This window comes from Notechis scutatus, chromosome 3, assembly GCF_049901735.1.
Source record: "Notechis scutatus isolate UNSWTSFEM ecotype Mainland chromosome 3, rNotScu1.2, whole genome shotgun sequence".
NCBI classification, from domain to species: Eukaryota; Metazoa; Chordata; class Lepidosauria; order Squamata; family Elapidae; genus Notechis; species Notechis scutatus.
In genome coordinates this window covers 65,679,964-65,702,928 of record NC_142011.1, presented here as the reverse complement: position 1 = coordinate 65,702,928, position 22,965 = coordinate 65,679,964, and the positions used below count along the sequence as shown (strand labels likewise).

Sequence of the window (22,965 nt, the reverse complement as noted above, 5' to 3'; positions counted from 1 at the left end):
CGCTTGCGCATGGCTGTAAAACCACCGGGATTTCCTGCGCACGGCAGCTGCAGTGAGTAGATTGGGCGAGGTGTGGAAAGCAGTTGGGCTGCATGGGCGGGGTGAGAGAGCAAGATATATAGTACGGGATAGCACCAGGGCAGGTGGGCGGGCCCAGCCCGTGTTCAGAACTACTGGTAAGGGCATGCCAGTCCAACCAGCAGCAGCCCACCACTGTATATAGGTGTCCACCAAATTGGGTGGGTGCATATAGCAATACATGCATGAAATCATATTGCAAAAGTCATAGGTTATAGACTCACATCACATGATGGGACTCAAGTATGTGAAGGCAGCATTTGCATAATATGCTGTGGATCTTAAAAGTGTTTTTGATGCAACTTGATAAAGGTGTTTTGAATTACAAAAATAACTCAGGGTCTCAAAAACTTATGCTACAAAATTTCCAGAACTGCAATAGGCAGAAGAGACTTCTATATACGTACAATGCATCAGCATAAGCCTCTTCCAAACGACATAAATGTCCATAGAAGCAGGTATAGTGGAGCAGGTGTAGTGAAATGCTCACTCAAAGATATGATAGTATATTAATATTAATATTTTGGGAGTGAGACAAATTTGATATTATTTGCATAGACACAATTAATTAGCAGGCCCAACAAACTAAACAACTGCACAGGGCCATAAAGCTAGAGTATTTCTTCTGCCTGAAATAGTACCTTTAAGAGTATGAGACAATTCATTAGGAACAGATCAGGATAGAGTTTGGAAAGTGCAAGTATGGTTGCTTGACAGAGGAGACACTTTTCAGAGTCATGATATTTATGCTAACGTTATGTGCCAACGGTTTTTAAATGCCCTGATGTGGCAACAAAACATATTTGCTCCTCCTATTCCAATTATAAAAGCCAATTTGATTTCTTTTATTTCAGATAGCTTTAGGTCACGGGGTTACAACTCTTGAAGAAAAACAGGCAATGTTATGTTCTTCCCTATGTTTCCTTTCCAGCCAGATTTGCTACAGAAGCTCTGCAGCCTAAGTAAATGTATTGGTTCAAGGATGGCTTTATGTGCTAATTCTCAAGATTAAAAAATTATATATTCCATGAGAGTCTGGTCTGAGGGGGAAAATGGTGGTGACATTCCAAATCTGGATTAAAAAATATTATTACAATTGATGTACCATATTGCCCTTGCTTGAACTTTCATGGCTAACTCTATTTGGCTCTGCATTGGCTCTCCAACTAAAACATGTAATATGGTCAGAAATATGTTTTGCCTAGTTAACAAAAATGCTGAAGAGGAACTACAGGAATGTTCTCAGCTATGTTTTTTCTGATTGGAGAACTGGAAATATGCAAAAGAATCAATGTGATTGCTGTGCTAGTGTATATGTTTTGGCCTCACTGGCTGGCTTTTATAAATATTTGAAATCTAGTAAATGATCCATTAGCCAGCAGTGTTCCTTCATTATGAATCATTCCTGGATACAATTCAATGATTTCTGCTATCCAAGCCTAATGACTATGAACATAATTTGCCAGGGAGTCCCCTTTTATAAGCACACTGAAATGAATGGAAGAACCAAAGCAATCCCAATAATTGTGCAGCTTATTTCCGAGAAAATCTGAAGCTATTGAATAGAATATGCATTGAATAGAAGATTGGGTCTAGTTTGGGTCCATTCCTTTTTGGAAGCATATTGAGAAACCAGAGCCCATCAAGAAAAAGGCAATGAAGATGAAAAGGGAGAAAAAAATCTAAAGCATAGAACATCTAAGCAGAAGGACAAAGTAGTTGTATTGTGCCTGAAAGTTATTTTGGCAAAGATGCAGCAGAATTGTTCAGAATTGTTCTGGAAGACATATAATGAAAAGGGGCTATAAATTACATAGAATTAGATTTCAGTGAAAAGGGGGTGTTATGCTCAGTGGTTAAAGATGCTGAGCTGTTCAAGACCCAAGCACTGTGCAATGTGGTGAGCATGCAAATGTAAGTAGATAAATGGGTACCACTTTGGTGGGAAGGTAATAGCATTCCATGCACCTTAGTGTATAATCATACTGGTATAGTGTTTAAATAAAGGGTGAGTGGCCATCTTTTGGGGTTAATGTAGCAGGGATTCCTGAAGGGTCAGAAGGTTGATATAATGTATAATGAATTTTTGCACAACTTTCCCAGATATATTAATTTTTCTATGCATCTTACCTTATTCTCTGCAATGCTATCTTGCATATACTATTTGGATTTGAAACACTAAATATCTGGGTACCAGTATATGGTTGCTTCTGGATTCTATATCTTGGTAAATTGAGTGTTAAGACTGTACCGATAAGCAGTGTTTTTTAATTCTTAATACGAAGACTAGAGACACTCTTTTATGTGATTTTAAAACAGTGTTAAAGAAGCATAACATTTTTCACAGACACTGGAGTACTTTTGCTTCTTTAGTTAATTTTATCTTTTGCTGTCCATAATGCAATTGCCCATTCTAATTCTTCTTACACTGAAATGAAAAACCCTCCATTTGGCAATGTTTTTCTGTTTGAAATTATGTGACACAGTTTGGATCCATTTCATTCACTGAGAGTTTCAAATATATTGAAAGGGTGCAGAAAAATAATCACTAAAATGATTATTAATGGTTGGAACAAAATAAATGATTGATATCAGATTCTACTATATCTATTTTAGCATTAGAAAGGACAACATCTTTCAGGAACTATGATCAAGTATTTTAGGGGCAAATAGTCTTTTGCTTTCTACATTCAAAACTAATCAAGATTTGTGCTTTAATGACTGAGGGAAGAAAATGATATGGCAGCCATTTTTTGTCAAACTATTATTTCACTATCTTTGGGAAACTGGTAGTTAATTTTTCTTTTACTCTCATGATAAAAACAATATATTCCATCTTACTTGAAGGCAGCAGGATAATTAGGTGTGAAAGGAAGGTAGTTTGTGTGATCCATAGTCTTCTTATTTGACACACTGTTGCCACCCACTTGAAATTTCCATCTAAGACAACTATCTCACTTGGCCTGGTAATCTTTCTGCTAAACCCTGATATGGCATTTGGTCGAGCATCAGCCTACACAAAACAAGGCCAACCTGTAGCTTGTTTCAGATGTCCACTACAAAATAAAAAAATAAAACATGAAGTCAACTTTTGTCAACTACATTTGCCTCTTTTAATTCCTTTTCTTGTAAACATTTCTGACATCTGACTTGACATTATTTTAAAAAACACAATCTGGTTGCTGGTATTATTGAAATATTTTCTTAATTTTTGTTTTAAAATCACCAATCATGTGTCACTCTTATTCTAACTCTCCACAGCATACATCAAGCTGTTCATGCCACCTTTTGTTTAAGTGACTAGTTGCCTTTTTCTACTTATTATTTTTTCCCAAGTTAATGCTAAATTGGAAAACTATATCGCTTCAGGCCTATCTTATCCTTTTGCTAGTTAATAACATCTTGTTTTGCTTCAATTTTTGCTGTGGTGGTAGGAAAAAAACAAATAAAATGTTCTTGTAATAATCTTTAATCTTAAACTGCTTCTATTTTTCACTGCCTGTTAGGGTTCCAGTCTCACTTCATACTGACGTGCTCTGTAGATCTGTTTCAAAGATGTGTACTTGACTAGAATGCTTAATAATCTTAATCTGGAGACTCTGAAGATTTTATAAACAAGCATATTCAACTGAAGATAAAGGATTGTTTGTGAGGAAGGAAAACTGAAAAACTGGAGAGCAGCATTCTGCTCATATGGCCAAGAAGTTTAGTCTGTGATAGAGGATGAACATCAAGATGCATTAGGAGAGTACTGAACAAAAATGACCAGGGAAGTTTGGAATTTACATTCACTGAATGGAAGCTTTTTAAAAGAGAGGCAAAAGGAAAGGAAAGGAAAGAGGGAAGCAGATGTCAAGGGTGGTTTTAGTATAAGATTATTTCCTGTCTCTGGGAAGATTATAAGAAGAGGTGTTTCCTGTGGTTCTGTCATTCTAAGAGGTACAGACAGCTTCAGATAGATATATGTCTTTTACTCATTTTAAGACACCCTAAGTATATAGCAACCTAGGCTGCAAACATATGGTAAACTTAATAAACATTAATCTCTCCAAATGTATGTTGGGATTTATCCAAACTGTATTGAATACACTGTACCTACTGAGGTCAAGGGGAAAAAAAAAAGCCCTATTCAATTCTTTTACCATCTTCCTTCTTTAACCCTCCCAAATCCCACTTGCACTTTTGTTTTAAATTGTTGTGACACTATTCATATGTTTTACGCCCATATGACAGCATTCAGCTGGATCCCATGACTCATAGCGTCTAGTTCTACGCGGGGGGAGGGGGGGCTTAAAGGTGCAATATTATTTTGCATCCACTCTGATTAACTCCTTCATAAGTATCTTTTTATGTCCTTTACACTTTAAATGACACCAGTGAATGAGAGGAGTATAGCTCAGTATTATGGCAAATAGGACCAGGATTCTTCTGGTATCAGAATAATTCTTCAGATTAGGAAGGGCAATCTTTAGAAAGTTTGAGCCTTTTTCAGAAATAAGTTATCCGATGTACATATTTGCCTATATACAAACTCAGGCCTGTTGTCTTTTGACAAATAGGTTTATTGCTGCGCCTGTTCATCTTATGCTTTTCATCTGACATTCTGAAGTCAATGTATGTTCATGAACAAAACTATGATCTCATTCTTCAGGCTGTAGTGTTAGGTTAGTTGGTGATCTAGCTTGGTTTCAATTATTATGCCATTTCTAGTTAATTATTAGTTGTTTGTCGATTGATGAACTTTATTATGTGCAAACTTGTGAACTATGAGATTCTATTCCATGTTGAAAAGTTCTACATCCTTATAATTACTATATTATATTATATATTACATATATATTATGTTATTATTATTTCCCTTAGTTAAGAATTCCCTTAAATTTATGCAGAATCCCTTGGCAAGATTATTGGAGCACTAGAATTAAATGCATAAAATTAAGTTGCATATTTATACAGAAAAAAATACAGTTTTAGGAGCATCATCAATAAATACCTAAAATATAATCAATTTTCTTCATTCTGATTGGATCCCACCTGCTTTCATGCATCCCCTGGATTACACTCATAATAGGAGAATAATGTAAAAGTATGCCTATGCTTTTAATAAGCAAGTAGCATTTTTGAAGTTTTATCTGTTTTAGGTACAGCCTATGCTCGCACATTGCCTGAAACTATGATGCATTTTAAATGAAATATATTTAAATATGTTCTCACTTGTTTCTTGAGCTGAACTGTTTGCTATTTTTCTGGATTCGGTTCAAGATGCCAGCTATCGGCTTTAAAGCCCTACATGGTGAGGGGCCAGGTTATTTGTGGGACTGCTTATTCCTGAAAGTATCTACCTGTTCCACCTGCTCCAGGTCCCTTTCCTTAAATTTTGCCATCTCGTAGAACCTAGAAAATATGCCTTTTCCATAGCACATCTGGTCTTAAAAAAAAAAAAAAAAAACTTTCTCTGGTCTGCCCATACTCTCTTAGCCTTGCAGAAGGACACAAAGAGTTGGCTCTTTCCCTTAGCATGGAATTGGCTGACATAGGAACCTAGATGTGGTTCTGTTAGATGTATCTGAGAAGGATGGCTGAGGTGCTAGATTTTTGCCCATTGTTTTTTTGATTTTGTTCCTTATGATGATCAGTCATATAATACCTAAATAAATAAATATCAGCGAACATCACCCACTATTCTGCATATGCTCCTCATTCCTCACTCCTCTTTCACTGAAGTTATTTTAGCAGCATGGTATGAGTTAACACAGAGTAACATGTTTCTGAATTAAATATGATCAGCAGATGGCTTCTTCAAAGTTTTGAAACATATTAAAATATATATAAGCTGTGCAAATTACAGACAAGCAGTAGCATATCTATGTTTTGAAATGAAATGGGTTTTTAAGATTCTGCCATTCATTTTCTGAAAACTGTATTGCAAAATTAAAACTATTAATTTAAGTCTAATCTGAAATTTAGTTCAGGTGAAATAGACAATTCCTACCATGCCATGGTTTTCTCCAACAGTCATACTGAGATTTTCAGTTCCCACTGCCTTGAAATTAATTTAGCCAAGAGCGAGCTTATTCATCCTGATCATTCTTGTTTTTGTCCCATTTCTGTTATTTTTTGTGTTGCCAGCATTGCTGGTAGTAAAAGATTTGGAAATTTTAATAGGTAAGATGTTAGAGAGCAAATGAAAGTATACAACAGAGGTCTCCAAACTTGGCAACTTTAAGACTTGTGGACTTCAACTCCCAGAATGCTCCAGCCAGCTAATTCTAAGAGTTGAAGTCCACAAGTCTTAAAGTTGCCAAGTTTGGGGACTCCTAGTATAAGATATCATCAAGAGAGTAAAAGAATAGAAATGGAAATGGGCTGGCCATATAGGAAAAAGAACTGATGGCAGGTGGACCAAGGTAGTCACCGAAAGGATCCAAATTGATAAAAAAGTGTCCACAATAGAGACCTTAAACAAGATAAATGGATGACATCAGCAAGTATTGCAGGCCCAATTGACAAAAGAAAGCTCAGGACCGCATTGGTTGGAAACATACAGAAGAGGCCTTCATCCTGCAGTGGATAATCAATGGCTAGAATGATGATGGTGGTGGTGGTGATGAATAGGTAAGGTATAATTGTAGAAAGATTTTCTATAAAGCCTTTCATCAATAAAAACACAAGAGCTTGCAACTTACATTTTCTGGATATCTGGATAATTCTGCCATTTCTTCCTACTCATATAGCCAAGCAGGCAATTTATGCCTTGCTCGGAGTCTCATTTGGACTATTGTTTGCTATACTTCGATTCAGGTCCAGGATAGCATGGTCCACATTGTCCTGGACCTTTCCCAATTTAGTCCTATTTCTTCCTTCCACCAGCCTTTGTACCGGCAGGATCTTTGGGAATGCTACCAATTCAAACTGCTGACGCTGATTTTTCTGGGTCACGCATTCAGGAACATTCTGTTATTTGAATAGTTTGATTGTAATTCGCATTCCTGTGTGATCAGCTCAGTCAGGAATCTCAGAATAGCAATCTCACATTATTCTTCAATCTAGCTCCTGCTTTCCAAATCAACTTTCCCTTTAATTCTGTTTGGGAGCTCATCTGTGCTTTAAAAAGGCCCTTTAGATACTTCTTTTTCAAGATTTTAATGAAGTTGGAAGGACAATTTTTTTAAAAAAAGATTAGGATCCTAATCCCAATGCCAGTTTCAATTATGGCAGGAATGGGATTAATTAATATTTATAAAATTTATCATTTTATATTGTGCTGTGATTTTATTGTTATCTTCTTGTATTGCTCTAGACAAATAAAAATAATACAATGGCATAAGGTTTGGCCAAAATATATTTGGCTAGTTTAAATACTTTAATGTATTTTCCAAGATTGGAAAGCCATTTTTCCAGATGGAAGTTACTGAGGTGTTTTTGATACATGGAACATATAAAAAAATCAAAGTAATCCCAAGGATTTTTTTCTGAGAAACAATTAAAAAAACAACAACCTAATAGTATAATGGCAATTCAAGCAGGAAAAAAATCAAAGCTTAATATGGTTGCTGATACTCAAGAACACCTATGAAGACAATTTGACCTTTAGACATATTATAATTGCAGTTTTGTTACATGCAATTACAACGAAATCTTGTTTGGACCTGAAAGAAGCTCCTGACCTAGGGATATATAGTTCAGAATAAATCAAGTATATTTTAGGAATTATTCTCATAATTATTATATTTTTATATAAGCATAAAATTAACATCAGAGAGTCAGGTTAATGTAGTGGTTAAGACATCAGGCTAGAAACTGGGAGATTAACTTCTAGTCAGACCTTGTGCACAAAGCCAACTGGATGATCTTGGGCCAGTCACTTTCTCTCAGTCCTAGGAAGGATGTAATGGCAAACCATGTCTGAAAAACCTTGCCAAAAAAACTTCAGGGATTTGTCCTGGCAATCTCCAGGAATTGGACATGACTGAACAGGGGAAAAAAACACATTATGTTATCTAACATTCTACTTCCAATCATTTACCCATTCTTTTCGGAATTATGTAATATTTCTCACCAACACCATCCCGCATTCTTCAGGAAAAGGAAGAAGAAAAAAAGGATCCTGGAAACACAGTGTACAAATTGTGTTTATAGACAACAAACTATTTGCATAAACAACAGTTATCTGAACCCTTTATTTTGCATATACAAATTTGTTTTATTTGGGTTTGAAGATAAACAGCCTTATTTATAAATGAATAGCATCTGGGGATGATGGGAAACCATGTTTTCGTAAATGCATAACTGGAGATTGACTATTTTGAAAACAATTCATTCTTTGACCAATGTTAATTTCTTTTTAAATAAACCACCCTGTGTTTTTCACCTTGTAGGAATAGACTAGTCAGATAAAGAACAATCTAGTTTGATATTTATTTTATTTGGGGGCTGACCAACTCTAACCTATCCTATGAGCCTTGGTGGCACAGTGGTTAGAGTGCAGTACTACAGGCTACTTCTGCTGCTTACCAGCTGCCTGCAATTTGGCAGTTCAAATCCCACCAGGCTCAAGGTTGACTCAGCCTTCCATCCTTCCGAGGTGAGTAAAATGAGGACCCAAATTGTTGGGGGCAATAGGTTGACTCTGTAAACCTCTTAGACAGGGATGTAAAGCACTGTGAAGCAGTATATAAATCTAAGTGCTAAGTGCTTTTGCTATAAGTCTTTATGCTTTGTGGGTAGCTCCTTTCCAATATCAGTTCAGCAACAAATCATCTTACTCAACAATTGGAAAATGAAACGTTTTGAATTTTTATTACATTCTGCTTCAGGCATAAGTAGTGATTAAAGGACTGCTCAATTTCTCTTGAAGTATCTTGCTGTTCCCAAGACATACACTTGAATGTGTTGTGAGTACTATAAATCTTGTATGCTACTAATAATCTATGTCTTATCATCTAATGGAAAAGCTTATTTTTTCCAGTATATTTGCAATGCACTTAAGTCCCTTTCTCCTTTTTCTATAGAGCAAATAGAGTTAGCATTATTTTTGTTGCATAGTACTGTTTTTTCTGGATGGTTGAAAATTAAATATTCAACACCTTATCAGCAGGCTACTTTATCGTTTTCTAACATATCAGGTCTGCAGGTCTATAGACTGAATCAGAAAAAAATAATAATTCTGCTTCTGATGATTCAGCCTACGTGAGGTGCTGACTCCTACTACATCTTTAGCTAATAGTCAATCAGATTCATTCCAAAGCTCAAAGATCAATATGTGATTCATTTTGCATCCAGGAAATGCAGATTAACTTTGGTATGGGATTTATTCCAAAATTCCTTTTCAGAAACCTCCCATTTTTTGACCTAAATTCCAACTGGATGCCTCCCTTTTAGAAGAAAATGCATACTGATTTTAGTGAGAAAGAAGGGTTGAAGAGGTTGAAGAAATGAAAAAGAGATTATTTGAGCCCTTTCATCTGTATGTGTCATTATGTTTAATATGCTGGTCTAGGTTAAATCAATTCTTAATTCTTGTCTAAAGAATTATGTCAGTTGAAGAAAAAGCCATAAAAATATCCCTGGATGAAACAGATTGATTGTTTAGTTTTAGCTATAAAGTTCATCCATTTTAGACTTCCCTAACCTTGCTCCTTTCAGATATGTTGATCAGCACAGATAGCAACAGATTGGGGAAAACACCACAGCAATTTCAACATATTCTTCATGTTCCCTTTGTCTAATCATCCATGCTGGATAACATGTAGCTTTTCATATGCTGTTGAACAGCAATTTTCAATAGTCCTAATTGCTCAGTTGTGACAGATGTTTAGTCAACTATTGTCCTTCTTCAGGATTATCATCAGGGATACACACAACACACACACACACACACACACACACATTCATCCAGCTAACTCTGTGCTTCTCATATATATATATATATATATATATATATATATATATATATATATATATATATATATATATATATATATATATATATATATATAAATAGAGAGAGATATATATATATATATATGAGAGAGAGAGAGAGAGAGAGAAATTCCTAAGTAATAGAGCTACACAATGCTTTGAATATGATTACAAAAAGTGTTTTGAAGTCTGTGTGGATCTGAACATATCATCTGCTGCAACTCTTTAAAGCAACCATGACATTTTCAAGGCTCATGAGGCAACTGCAGAGAATCAGCTGCATAATCTAAAGAAAAGATGCAGCTGCTTTAAAGAGTTTCAGGCAGATTCTATGTTCATGCTGTCTTGGACTCCAAAACACCTTTCTAAAATTATTTTTAAAACATTATTTCTGAATTAATTATCCAACCTTACAAGGACCTAATAACTAGCAATAGACCCCTAAATATGTTATATTAAGATTCAGTTATTTCTGAACAACTCCTGCCATTGCTCATACTGACTGGAACTGCTGACTTGCATGGCAGAAGCATCTTAAGGGCTTTGGGTTCTTCATATACAATGTAAAGTGTTAACAAATGTGAATCAAAGGAAGTGAAAAATGCTAATTTTAATAGAAACAGAGAAGTAATTCTCTAACCCAGAGAGGATCATCAGAATTGTAGACCTCCTTTAGCACTGAAATCAGCTCTGTCTATGGAACTCAATATTTAACTGGCCTGCCTAAAAGGCTAGATTTCCTTTCAATATTTAGATAAACTTTAGTTCAACTTCTCTTCCAGCAGTTTAGAGCATAACTGTTTGGAAACAGAACCAAGTAGAGTACCAAGAATATCTGAAAATAGATATCAAGCAAACAGGAATAATATAAAGCTTGATTTTCAAAAGAGTGTGTGCAGTAATAATTCGGGGCTGCATTAAATTACAGAAATTGAGAAAAGCTGTGTCCTAGTTTTTTTTCCTGTTTCTTTTTTTACTCCTCCACGCAACATATTTTTTCATTTCAAGGATCTTTTTCAAGGCCCTTCCAACTGCTTTTTATAATAGAAAGCATGCATGTCTTATTGCTACGTTTTCTTTAAAAATTCTTTGCAAAACTGTTCTGCTCTATTAACAAGATTGAAAGGATACTGAAATGCCATATATTCATAAGCACAGCATTTCCAGAGACAGTGGGAATTAGGTGGAAAGGACAGATAAATTTTAAAAAAACTGAAAATTGTTTGGAATTATGTAAACCAGAAATATTTTTTTAAGAAAGAGGAAAAGAGATGAAGAAATGAAAAATAAGTTAGTTGAAGCTTTTCTAATGAATAACTGACAAAAGATGTTAAATGTTTTTAACATTCAAACATCTGAAATTCTGCAATTTAATATACCCCATTGAATCATTTTCCAAAGATTTTATAAATCTTACATTTATGCTTGCACATAGGTTTGGGCAATACTTTATAATTTGTATGAATTAAAAATAATTCTACAATAGTATGTTGCTTGCCTAGAGGACTGATGGCAAGAGAAACCCTATCAGGAATTAAGTCCAGATTGTGTTGATCTTTATCCTTATTGCCAACAAAAAGAAAATCCATGATAAACTTTTTAAAATATAGAAAATGACCAATGAGATTTATTCCAATCCATTTTATTTCAAAAATCCTTTTCTAGTTTTCAAAAAAAAAACCAAAAGCCTAATACATGACTTCTTCAAAAAAAAATGTTTTACAGCTAAAATTTCTTATTGATCTTGCTTTTCTTAAGAGTAAATTATAATCTTGTTCCTTCTCAGCCCCTATCTGCCAATCAACCTCGGCTTATTATTATTATTATTATTATTATTATTATTATTATTATTATTATTATTATTATTCACAAAAATGAAGTGTACACAGCAAACGAGATAACTATGCTGGGTTTCGTATCACAAATCACTAGTCAAACACTTCCCAAATGTTTAGTACTGCGTGATGTATGAGCAGATTATGTGAGCAGATCCCAGTAAGGTAGCCTTCTGCAGCTGACCTATGGTGATTTTGTCAGCGCCAATTGTTTTTAAGTGCTTGCCTAGGTCTTTAGGCACAGCACCCAGTGTGCCGAGTACCACTGGAATCACCTGCACTAATTTATGCCAGAGTCTCTGCAGTTCGATTTTCAAGTCCTGATATCTGGTGATTTTTTTCAAGTTGTTTCTCATCGATTCTGCTGTCACCAGGTATGGCAACGTCGATGATCCACACTTTTTTCTTCTCCACAATTGTGATATCCGGGATATTGTGTTCCAAAACTTTGTCAGTCTGTATTTGGAAGCCCCACAGTAGTTTTGCATGCTCATTTTCGACCATTTTTTTTCAGGCTTATGATCCCACCAGTTCTTTGCTACAGGCAGATGGTAGCTGTGACACAAGTTCCAGTGGACCATCTGAGCGATTGTGTTGTGACGTTGTTTGTAGTCATTTCTGAGCAATTTTCTTGCAACAGCTCAGTATGTGATCGATGGTTTCATCCGCTTCTTTGCAGAGTCTGCCTTTGGAGTCATCAGCAATTTTTTCTATTCTGGCTTTGATTGCATTTTTTCTGATGGCTTGTTCTTGGGCTGCAAGAATCAGGCCTTCTGTCTCTTTCTTCAGTGTTCCATTGGTCAGCCATAACCAGGTCTTTTCCTTATCTATTTTTCCTTGGATCTTTTCAAGGAATTGCCCATGCAGCGCTTTGTTACACCAGCTGTCCGCCCAAGTTTGCATCACTGTTTTCGTGTATTGATTCTTGGTTTGCTGAACTTTGAGCAGCTTCCTGTTGTTGACCTGGTCCAACACTGTCTTTCACATAATCTGCCAGAGCATGCTTTTCTTCTTCGACTGTCTGCTTCATTTGCAAAAGTCTTCTGCCACCTGCTTTTCTGGGTAAATACAGCCTGTTAACATCACTATGTGGGTGCAGTGCATAGTGTATGGTCATCAGTTTTCTCATTTTCCTATCCAGGCTGTCCAGTTCTCCCTGTGTCCAGTTTACGATGCTAGCAGTATATCTGATGATGGGTATGGTCCAGGTATTTATAGCTTTGATGGTGTTACCACCATTCAATTTGCTTTTTAGAATTTTTCTGATCCTTTGTGTGTATTATTTGCTGACAACATTTTTCACCTGCCCATGCTTGATATTGTTCAGCTGCAATATGCCCAGGTATTTGTAGGCTTCAGGTTGGTGGCACTTGATAGCTTGTCCATTGGGCATTTCGATTCCATCACTTTCTACGATTTTTCCTTTCTTCAGTACCACTTTGTACAGGCCGAACTCCATGCTGATGTCAGTGCTGAAAATTCGAACTGTATTGGTCAGTGACTGGATTTCAATTTCCGATTTTCTGTATAAATTCAGATCATCCATGTACAGCAGGTGAGAGATTTTCTGTGAATTTTTAGCACTTTGATAACCCAGATTAGTTTTCTGTAAAATTGTTGACAGGGGGATCATGGCAATGATGAACAGCAGAGGTGACAAAGAATCACCCTGGAAAATCCCTCTTTTGATGTTGACTAGTCCGTAGCTTTCATTTACAATGAACGTTTCTGTTTTCCAGTGCTTCATCACATTTGCAGTGAGAGTGCCAATGCAATTGCATATTCCAATGACATCCAGGCACTTGATGATCCAGCTGTGCAGTAGTGAATCAAATACTTTCTTGTAGTCAATCCAAGTTATATGCAGTTTTGTTTTTTGGCTTTTGCAGTTCTCTAGAATCATTTTGTCAATCAGGAGCTGGTCTTTTGTGCCTCTGCTTCTTCATTTGTTTCCTTTCTGCTCTACAGGCAATTTACATGTTATTTGCTTATGGGTAGTCCTGGATCCTGTCAGCTATGATGCCGGTCAGCAGCTTGAACATGGTTGGCAGACATGTTATTGGCCTGTAATTTGAAGGTGTTGCCCCTTTTTCTGGATCCTTCTGTATCAAGTAGGTCTTCCCAGTTGTTAACCATTCACTGATGTTTCCTGTCTGCAGCATTTCATTGAATTGTTCAGCCATTTTTTCATGCAGGCTAATCAGATATTTGAACCAAAAGCCATGCAGTTGATCATTGCCAGGCGATGTCCAGTTCTTGACTTTTCTTACTCTGTTGCTCATCATTTCATTGATTCATTGCTTCATTTATCTGCATGGGTTATTATTATTATTATTATTATTATTATTATTATTATTATTATTATTAATTTTAATGGCAGAGCCTTTTACAGGAGTGGCAGTCTTCACCTAAAAGAGGTAGATAGATGAAATGGGCCTACTCTGATGTTTTCAATCTTAAAACTCCCATTGTTCTAAAATTTGCTTCGCTATTTGATGATTATGTCACAGTTTTGCTCTGAGGAATACTCAGGTATGTACCAGAATGCTTCAGCTTAATACAGAAAAGACAAATCTGGTCATCATCCATACAGATGGTTCCAAAAAGTATAAAACATGTTGTCTTACATGTAGAGATAATATACTCTCATTGGATGCTGAAGCATGGTTTGTTCTTATTACCTTTTGCTAAAGTTAATCCTACTCCCAATAAGTTTGGCCCTGTCAGTCAGATCATTTTAAATCATCATGACATAAAAAAGCCCTAGATAAAATTCATTTACTGGTCTTCTCTAGAGACGGTCTATACTTATTAGGGTTTTTTTATATATTAGAGGCGCCCTCAAACAATGAATTTTGGGTATAGATCTTTAAACAAATTTAAGCAAGGGGGTCACACACCACATTATTTATCTGGTTCTCCAAAAAGGATTTGTTCCAGCCTCTTGACATCCAACATCATTCTAAAATTTCATAAGGTCTTCATTTTAGCCAGTCTGGATGCAGTCCTTTTTGGACATTTTAAGGATACTCCCATGTCTCTCCAATTATGTCCATGTGATTATGGCTACTCTAAATTCTATACTACAGGTATGTGGGAATAAAACTCTGGATTGGGTTTGGAAAATGATTAATCTAATACTTTGTACATACATGCTTGTTTAAAGGTCACTGAGATAGTGCAAGGAAATTAAAAACAAACACTAGAAACAATCAAGCAGCTCAGACAACTGTAAACAAGTCTGTACTATAACTAATTATTGTAATCCACAATGTGATTATGCTTGCTATGTTTACCATGTACTAAAATCTCAATAAAAGGGAGCACTGGAATTTGCTCTGGGCTCTCATCCCGAGAACACATGCCTTTGTCTCATTTTTCCACGAGAGACCACCACACAGGTAGTTCTTGACTTGCAATTTTTAACTTACTCACATTCAACAGCACTGAAAAAAGTGATTTATGACCACTTTTCACACTTATGACCATTGTAGCAAATCCATGGTCATGTGATTTACATTCAGATTGATAACTGACTTACATTTATGATGTTTGCAGTGTCCTTGGGTCATCTGATCACCTCTTTCAACCTTCTCACAAATGAAGTCAATGGGGAAACCAGATTCATTTAACAACCATGTGACTCATTTAATAATGGCAGTAATTCACTTAACAAATGTGACAAGAAAAGTCATAAAATGGGTCAAAACTCACTTAACAATTTTGGCTCAATTGTGGTCGTAATTGAGGACTAACTATACTAGGCCATTCAACTTCTATTTATCCAATCTTGAAGTAATTTCTGGGCAAGGAATGTGATTTCTACTTGTTGTTATCTGCTAGTTTGGTGTTCCTTTAACAAGAGCTGTGTTGTTGTGTTTATTGCTGGTTGATCATGAAATCATGGCAATGAATCTCCATCACTAGATCTCATGTACTTTAACCAAAGGAATTTTCCCCATTATAGTCTTTCTTTTTCTTTTCCACTGTCAGGATGATAAAAGACAACTTTAGTAGAGACAAAAGGAAGATTGTTATTTTAAGAATATAGGCTATTTGCTTCCCACAGTAAACCAAACAAAAGTCATTTGTCTTTTAGATTTACTCTGAAGTTTACTAACATGTTTAAATAAAAAAGAAGACAGAACAGAGAACTTTTTTTCTAGTCCTGTTTTGTTTTTGTTTTTGTTCTACTAGCTCAGGGGATGGAAACCATTTTGGCAGCCAAGGCCCAGCTCTATAATTATGCAGGGGCCAGACCAAAAAGTGGCAAAAAAACAAATGGGTAAAAAAGCCCACAACCATCATTTCATTCTTCTCGGACTGATTTTATGTAAGTACCAAAACACTGAGCCAGTTTGATGTTACATATTAAAGTTGAAAAAAATACATCCATCATAATATATAATGCTGAAGATGTTATTTGTTAGACTGCTGTTCTACAAAATTTTACAATACAGATCTATAATTTTATATAGAAAAGAAAAGCTTTTCAACAGTACATTATGTACAATAGTGGAACGGTTTGTGGGTTATCCATATCCAGTTTTTTTAAGAGACTCTTGATGGTTTAATTGATTATCCTGCAGCTTTCAGGTATTTTGGTATTAAATTATCTTTGTGGTCCCTTCCAACTGTACAGTTCTATGACTGTAAATGTATATCTTCCTCAGTTGAATTGGCTAATACTTTACTATTGAAATTTGGTGGTAGCAAATTCCATTTACATCCATGTTTAATGTGGCAGCCAATTCTTAATAGCAAAAAAGAGAGCTCATGCCAAATCTTAGGATGGAAAGGATATGGTTGATTTATAGGGACTCATACTTGTTTCCTCCATGTTCCAATGAAAAAGCTCAAGCATCCTGAGGACTATAAATTCAAGTTATAGTTGTTGGGTGAAGTGGACTGATGTTTATGAAAGTTTATGTATTTTATAAAATTTGTTATTCTGAAAAACTACTATTATGAACCTGATATTTTTGCCACCATAGACTAATAAGGCTATCCTATCATATGATCCCAACATTCTCTGAAGGAAGAGAAGTGACCAGCTAAGAACTGGTCCAGAATTGTTGTTGTTTTTTTAGGGTGCTTTTATCAACAAAAATGGAACTATTTAAATATATCCATGCTTTCTTAGTGGAAAGGGAATTCCAATCATTCAATATTTGGAATGTGAACAAGGTATTTCTATGTCCTTCTCAATATATGTGTTGTACATATGTTTACAAATTGCAGAAAATGCTACTTTCTGTGTCATCAAATTTGGTGCAAGAGCCATAGGATGGATTCCATAAATGCCTAATGAAGCTATCTCAAAGAATAAGGCATTAAAACTCAGAAAACTGAGAAATATATTAAGGATTTAACATTTGTAAAAATGATTCAGAGCTGTTATTGCAATTAAGGGAAATGAAATGTTGATATTAGAGCTTCACTTCTGTTGCTTGTACCATTTATTGATAGAAAATTAGGAACAATTTGATCTTTGTAGGGTCAGGATGCTTTCTAAATTTTCAATGCATATAATCCAGCAGAAAGAAAGCCCAAGAAAAGAAAGAGAGGTCACTTTTGTTTCTTTTTACAGATATGTATAGTCCATTTATATAGTGCATATGGATTTGATGACAATCAACCATAATTAAAAACAGATTTTTTTGAAATCTGACTCAAATACATTCAGTACAGTTTTCCATGGCAGTTAGCAGGCAGAAATATGTCTCTTTGTGCATGCCTTCTGAACTTTTTATTGGCATTTTGGGGTTCCTAAAAAAAACAAACTATGAGAGACATTGAAAAGAAGAGGGGGAAAAAACTATTATCCAAATCTATCCGTGTCAAAAAAAAGATGTGTATAACTATTTCTTTTTATTGAGTGTACAGTAATTTGTTTTTCTTTTTAAGTCATTTATTTAGCAACAATTGCATGCTTATTATGTAGAGATTGTAACGTATAAAAATGTTTAACTGGAAAATGCCCAACAAAGACAGATAAAATTAATTTGTTGATGTAGGACACAGTTCCAATATTTCTGCAACAGTGCATTGATTGGCATCTTCCTTATGAGATCAGAGATAAGATTCAAGCTCTAAAAGATAATGATTATGATGTTGATAATGATAATGACAATTCATTAAATGTATATACTTCCAACCAGGTGGCAGTTTCTGAAATTGCAAAATTCTACATGCTTCTGAAATCCCCCAGCTAAGTACTTTGTAGCATAACATACACAAATAAATATTTGGACCAGCTTAAAAATGGAAATTACCTTAGTTCTGCTAGATTAAAGGTATCACCATTCCTTTATAAAGCCACTACATTCTGCACTGTTTCCCTTTGGCTTTCCTTTATTCACTACCATTGGAACAGGAGGAAAAAGAAATGTATTTTTTTTTAAAAAGGAACAGCAATGGATAACAAAAGAAAATAATAAGCCTCTTTCTTCCTCCTTTCTGGGTGCTAAAAATTGGAAAGGCTGGATTCTTTTCATACTGCAAAGTTCAAATACTCTCCACCCATACTAGAGTCAAAAGGAAATGATTGTATATTAATGTGACATTTACTATCTCCAGTGTTGATCCTTCACCTTCCTCTTTTGTTTTTGTTCTGTTTTACTGCTGAATGGTGCTACTCCTAATTTTGCATTTGCAGAATGTGATAAGCACCTTGATGTTCCCACTACTCCACCTATCATTGGGGTGGGGGAAGTCTCACCAAGCATGGAGCAACAAACATGGAACTACAGTAGTCTGACTCTGGCTGCAGACCATATCCATCAACTTTAGACTCCTTCTGTCATCCCTTTCCTACATTCCCATTCTGTCATAACTAAAGTATTAACAGAGGGATACAATCAAGATCAAGGGAAGTACTAATACCACTCTATAAAGCCTTAGTAAAACCACACCTAGAGTACTGCATCCAGTTTTGTTCACCACATTATAAAAAAGATGTTGAGACTCTAGAAAGAGTACAGAGAACAGCAACCAGGATGATTAGGGGACTGGAGACGAAAACATACAAAGAATGGTTACAGGAAGTGGGCTTGGCTAGTCTAGTGAAGAGAAGGACCAGGGGAGACATGATAGAGGTCTTCCAATATTTGAGGGGCTGCCACAGGGAGGAAAGGGTCAAGCTATTTTCTAAAGCTCCTGTAGGCCAGACAAGGAATAATGGATGGAAACTGAACAAGGAGAGATTTAACCTGGAAATAAGGAGAAACTTTCGGACAGTGAGAACAATCAACCAATGGAACAGAAGTTGCCCTCGGAAGTTGTGGGAGCGCCATCACTTGAGACTTTCAAGAAGAGATTGGACTGCCATTTGTCAGAAATGGTGTAGGGTCTCCTACTTGGGTGAGGGGGTTGGACTAGATGACCTACAAGGTCCTTCCAACTCTGATTATCTGTTATCTGTTAAAGCTGAATAGGATATCCACTCTCCCTGCTGTCTCAAAAAAAAAAAAAGATCGCAATTACAAAGACAGCAAAGTTACAATCAACATTTTTACCTGGAACTTCCATTTCTTTCTTTGTAGAGGCAGAACTTCTCAAAGCTCTGTTTGGGAAGCGATTTGCATCCATCCCTTGATGTTGAAATGGGGGGCAAACAAATTTAATAATTATGTTAATAAAATAACCATTTTACTGTTTCTTTCTTTTACCCTCATGCTAAAGCTCTTACTGTGGGAGAAGGGGGGATACAGTAGATGAAGGGCAAAAGGACTGATGATGTCAAAATGCAACTTCATTTAACACCAAGACTAAGAAATACATCTCTTGGGCAAGGTGAAACAAATAAGTGCTAGATTTAAACTGCAGTGAAGATAGGAAAGGACTGTCATTTTTTTTACAAAGTGCAACTTGGAGTAGCTTTATACTAGAATGTTGCATGTCTTGGCAACTTCTGCCCAGTTCAAACTGGGAAGATTGACACAGTGCTGGCAGCTGGACAGTGCTGCTTTCTAATTTTGCTATACCAGTGGCACAATGCTACTATATCCAGAATTTCAGGGAGACAACAGCAGAATAGTGATAAAGTTTAGCAATAGCAATAGCACTTAGAGTTATATTCCACTCCATAGTGTTTTACAACATCCTTTGAGCGGTTTACAATGTCAGCATATTTCCCCTGAGAATCTGGGTCTTCATTTTACCTTGAAAGGCTGGAAAGCTGAGTCAATCTTGATTGGGTTAAGAACTGTGGTGGCGCAGTGATTAGAATGCAGTACCTGTATTGTAGGCTAATTCTGCCGACTGCCAGCAGTTCAATTCTAATGTATAAAATATGTCAACCAGCTCAACGTTGACTCAGCCTTCCATTCTTCTGAGGTTAGTAAAATGAGGACTGAGATTGTTGGGGGCAATATGCTGACTCTGTAAATCACTTAGACAGGACTGTGAAGCACTGTGAAGTCTGAGGGCTATTGCTATTGCTATCAAACTCCTGGCTGTGGGGAGAGTTAGCCTGCAATACTGCACTTTAACACTGCTCATAAAGTTAGCAGGGCATAGGGCAAAGGACATGTGCACATAGCCTGCTATGGCCACTGATACAACCCATTATTGAGTATCAGGTATACTATATAGGTGGTCCTCATTTTCCAACCATTCATTAAGCAATCATTCAAAGTCCCAATCTGGATTGTTGTTGTTTTTTAAACAAATTTTATTCAGTTTTTCACATTAAAAACAAAAATCTCTTTTTAGTGGACAACATATTTCCGGGTCATCACCTTTATATACAAATATGGCAGCAATTATACATTCATATATGCATATTTAATTCTATTATTACCTTTTCCATTCCAAATTTTCAGTAAGGAGAGAAACAAACACATTAATTCTAGCCTCTTTCATTAATCTCAATCGAAACATCTTTTTGTTTCATTTCAATTATTTCAAATATAATCCTTTAATATTTATTTTATAAATAAAGATAAACAATATGTGTTTGCCTAATAATAATAATAATAATAACAATAATAATAATAATAATAAAGGTTACCAATGTCTCTCCTTGCTTTTAATAGTCTATATTAATATATTAATTTAGTTGGTTCTTTAGTCTGCCATATTCCCTTTCCATTACACATTCTTTTTATAAATTCTAGATTAATACAAATTTTAACACTAAAGAAAAAAAACAAGTATAGGTTTCCCCCTTTTACTGTTTTGAGTGTGACACCTCAATGATTAAAATATACCTTTATTCCCTCATCTTGATTCCCAATAAACCATTATTTTTAAGAAGTTACAATAATAATCATTACATCTTTTCATTTGGATTCCGCAGCATATTTCCCCCCTTAATTTTTAACAAGACTTATCAGTATCTATATTACCCTATTTTCTAAATATTTTAATTGCAGAAATATTCTTATGACCCCTTGTCACCCTGCAGAATTTCCTTTTTAATTTATCAACCATTATCTCTGAAAAACCAATTTCTTTTCCACATTTTACTATTTCCATATTTCTTTATTTCATGCACCTGTTTCTTACTGCTTCTCCTCCCCCTCTTTTCCCCATATCTTTTCTCATTCCAGTTTATATCCCTCTCTTTCTTAATATCTTCCTTTCCCCTTTTCTGCTGTGTCTTTCTGTCTTTCCTACTTCACAGGTATTCCCCCTTTTGATTGCCTTCTTAAATCTCAACTTTTTAACCTTCTTTCTTTCCCCACTTCTTTGTAGTGTTCTTTGTGTTAATTGTCTATTTAAAATGTCTTCTCCTTGAGTCGACTCCTCCTCCTCTGAAGCTCTTTCTTCTTGTTCTTCAATCAACATTTCCATTTTTTCTAACACAGAGCAAAGTGATTCGCCTCTTTCCTGTAGTAATTCTCTCATATTTTTAAGTTCCATTTTTAATTCCCAAAGAGATATCATCATTGCACACTCTTGTATTTTATGATCATTAAAGTCCACACACACAAAAAAACACTTTTACTTTCCTTCTTTCTTCTTTCAATTTTCTAAAGTTCTCAATTATTCCAGCCCAGGGTCTATACCAAAAACATCAATCAATCCCACAGTCAGTCTTTCCTTGCTTTTTTTCTTTATTCTGGTTCTGCTTTCACTTTCTAAGATTTTTACTTTGTTTCAATATTTCTTTAATGTTATATCCACACAAGTTCATTCAGAAACAGGATGTTTTCCTTTTTATTTGAGCTCAAGTTTTTGTCAAAAGGTGGCACTCTTCATCATACAAAGTCTTCACCTTTTTCCCCTATTTTTTTTATTTAGGGTTTTTCGAATGTCAATATTCCAGCACAGTCCAGTCTCCAATTTGTAAACTTTATTCTTATTATTTTTAGACAATCTTAAGTCCAGCTTTATTTTATGCCTGTTTATTGCCAAAATATTTTAGTCCAATTTAGTTAAATCTTTAGTTCCAGCTTCTTCCTTTCCTGGTTCGAAGCCCCGCTTAGCTGTCAAAAATATTTTCTTATTTTTTTCCTGTCCCTTTGTAATTTCGCCGCTCACTTTTCTTTTCTTAAAAATTCCATGTTACCTTAAGCCTAGGGTACTTTTGTTTAGTTGTATTGCCCGGTTCAGATGTTATCCACCTCTTTCTTCCCTCCTGCACAAATCTTAATCCAGCTGAGTCCTCCTCTTCGGGGTGGCCATTTACTCTGCTGCCCCTCCAAGGCAGCTTCAGCCCCTAATCGTAATGATCGGGGCTCTCCAACGAAAGAGCACGGACCATAGCTGCAGAGAGTTGCGATCTACAGTCTGTCAGCAAGGAGGCTCAGCCTTCTTCTCCCAATCTGGATTGTTAAATGAAGACTACCTGTAATAGGAGACAAAGGATAACAACATTGAATGCTATCAATTTAAATGGGTAAACATTAATACTAAATTGTTAATACCTTTAATAATGATTTTAATACTAAATTGTTCTAAATCTGTTTAACTTGGGTTCAGATGAAGGCAATCTTTGAGGAAGATGAGCAGTTGAGAAATGTGAAACATAAATAAAACTAAAAAATAAATATTATTAAACAAGAAGAAAAAAGAGATGGCATTACATGCAAGTGGGAAAAGATCCTTAGAAATAGCAAAATTGCCAATATATTTATCTCCCATAAATTACATTCTATTAATTCCTCTCCTGGAATTAATTGTG

General features: G+C 35.5%; 1 long non-coding RNA gene across 1 annotated transcript in view; it reads right to left on the bottom strand.

The window, feature by feature from the left end:
- The window catches only part of LOC148131219 (uncharacterized), a 31,647-nt gene extending 24,686 nt beyond the window's left edge, over positions 1-6,961 (bottom strand). The window contains exon 1 of the long non-coding RNA XR_015748331.1: positions 6,765-6,961. This is a non-coding gene — a long non-coding RNA (uncharacterized LOC148131219). The remainder of the gene's footprint in view (positions 1-6,764) is intronic.
- Positions 6,962-22,965: the final 16,004 nt, after the last annotated feature.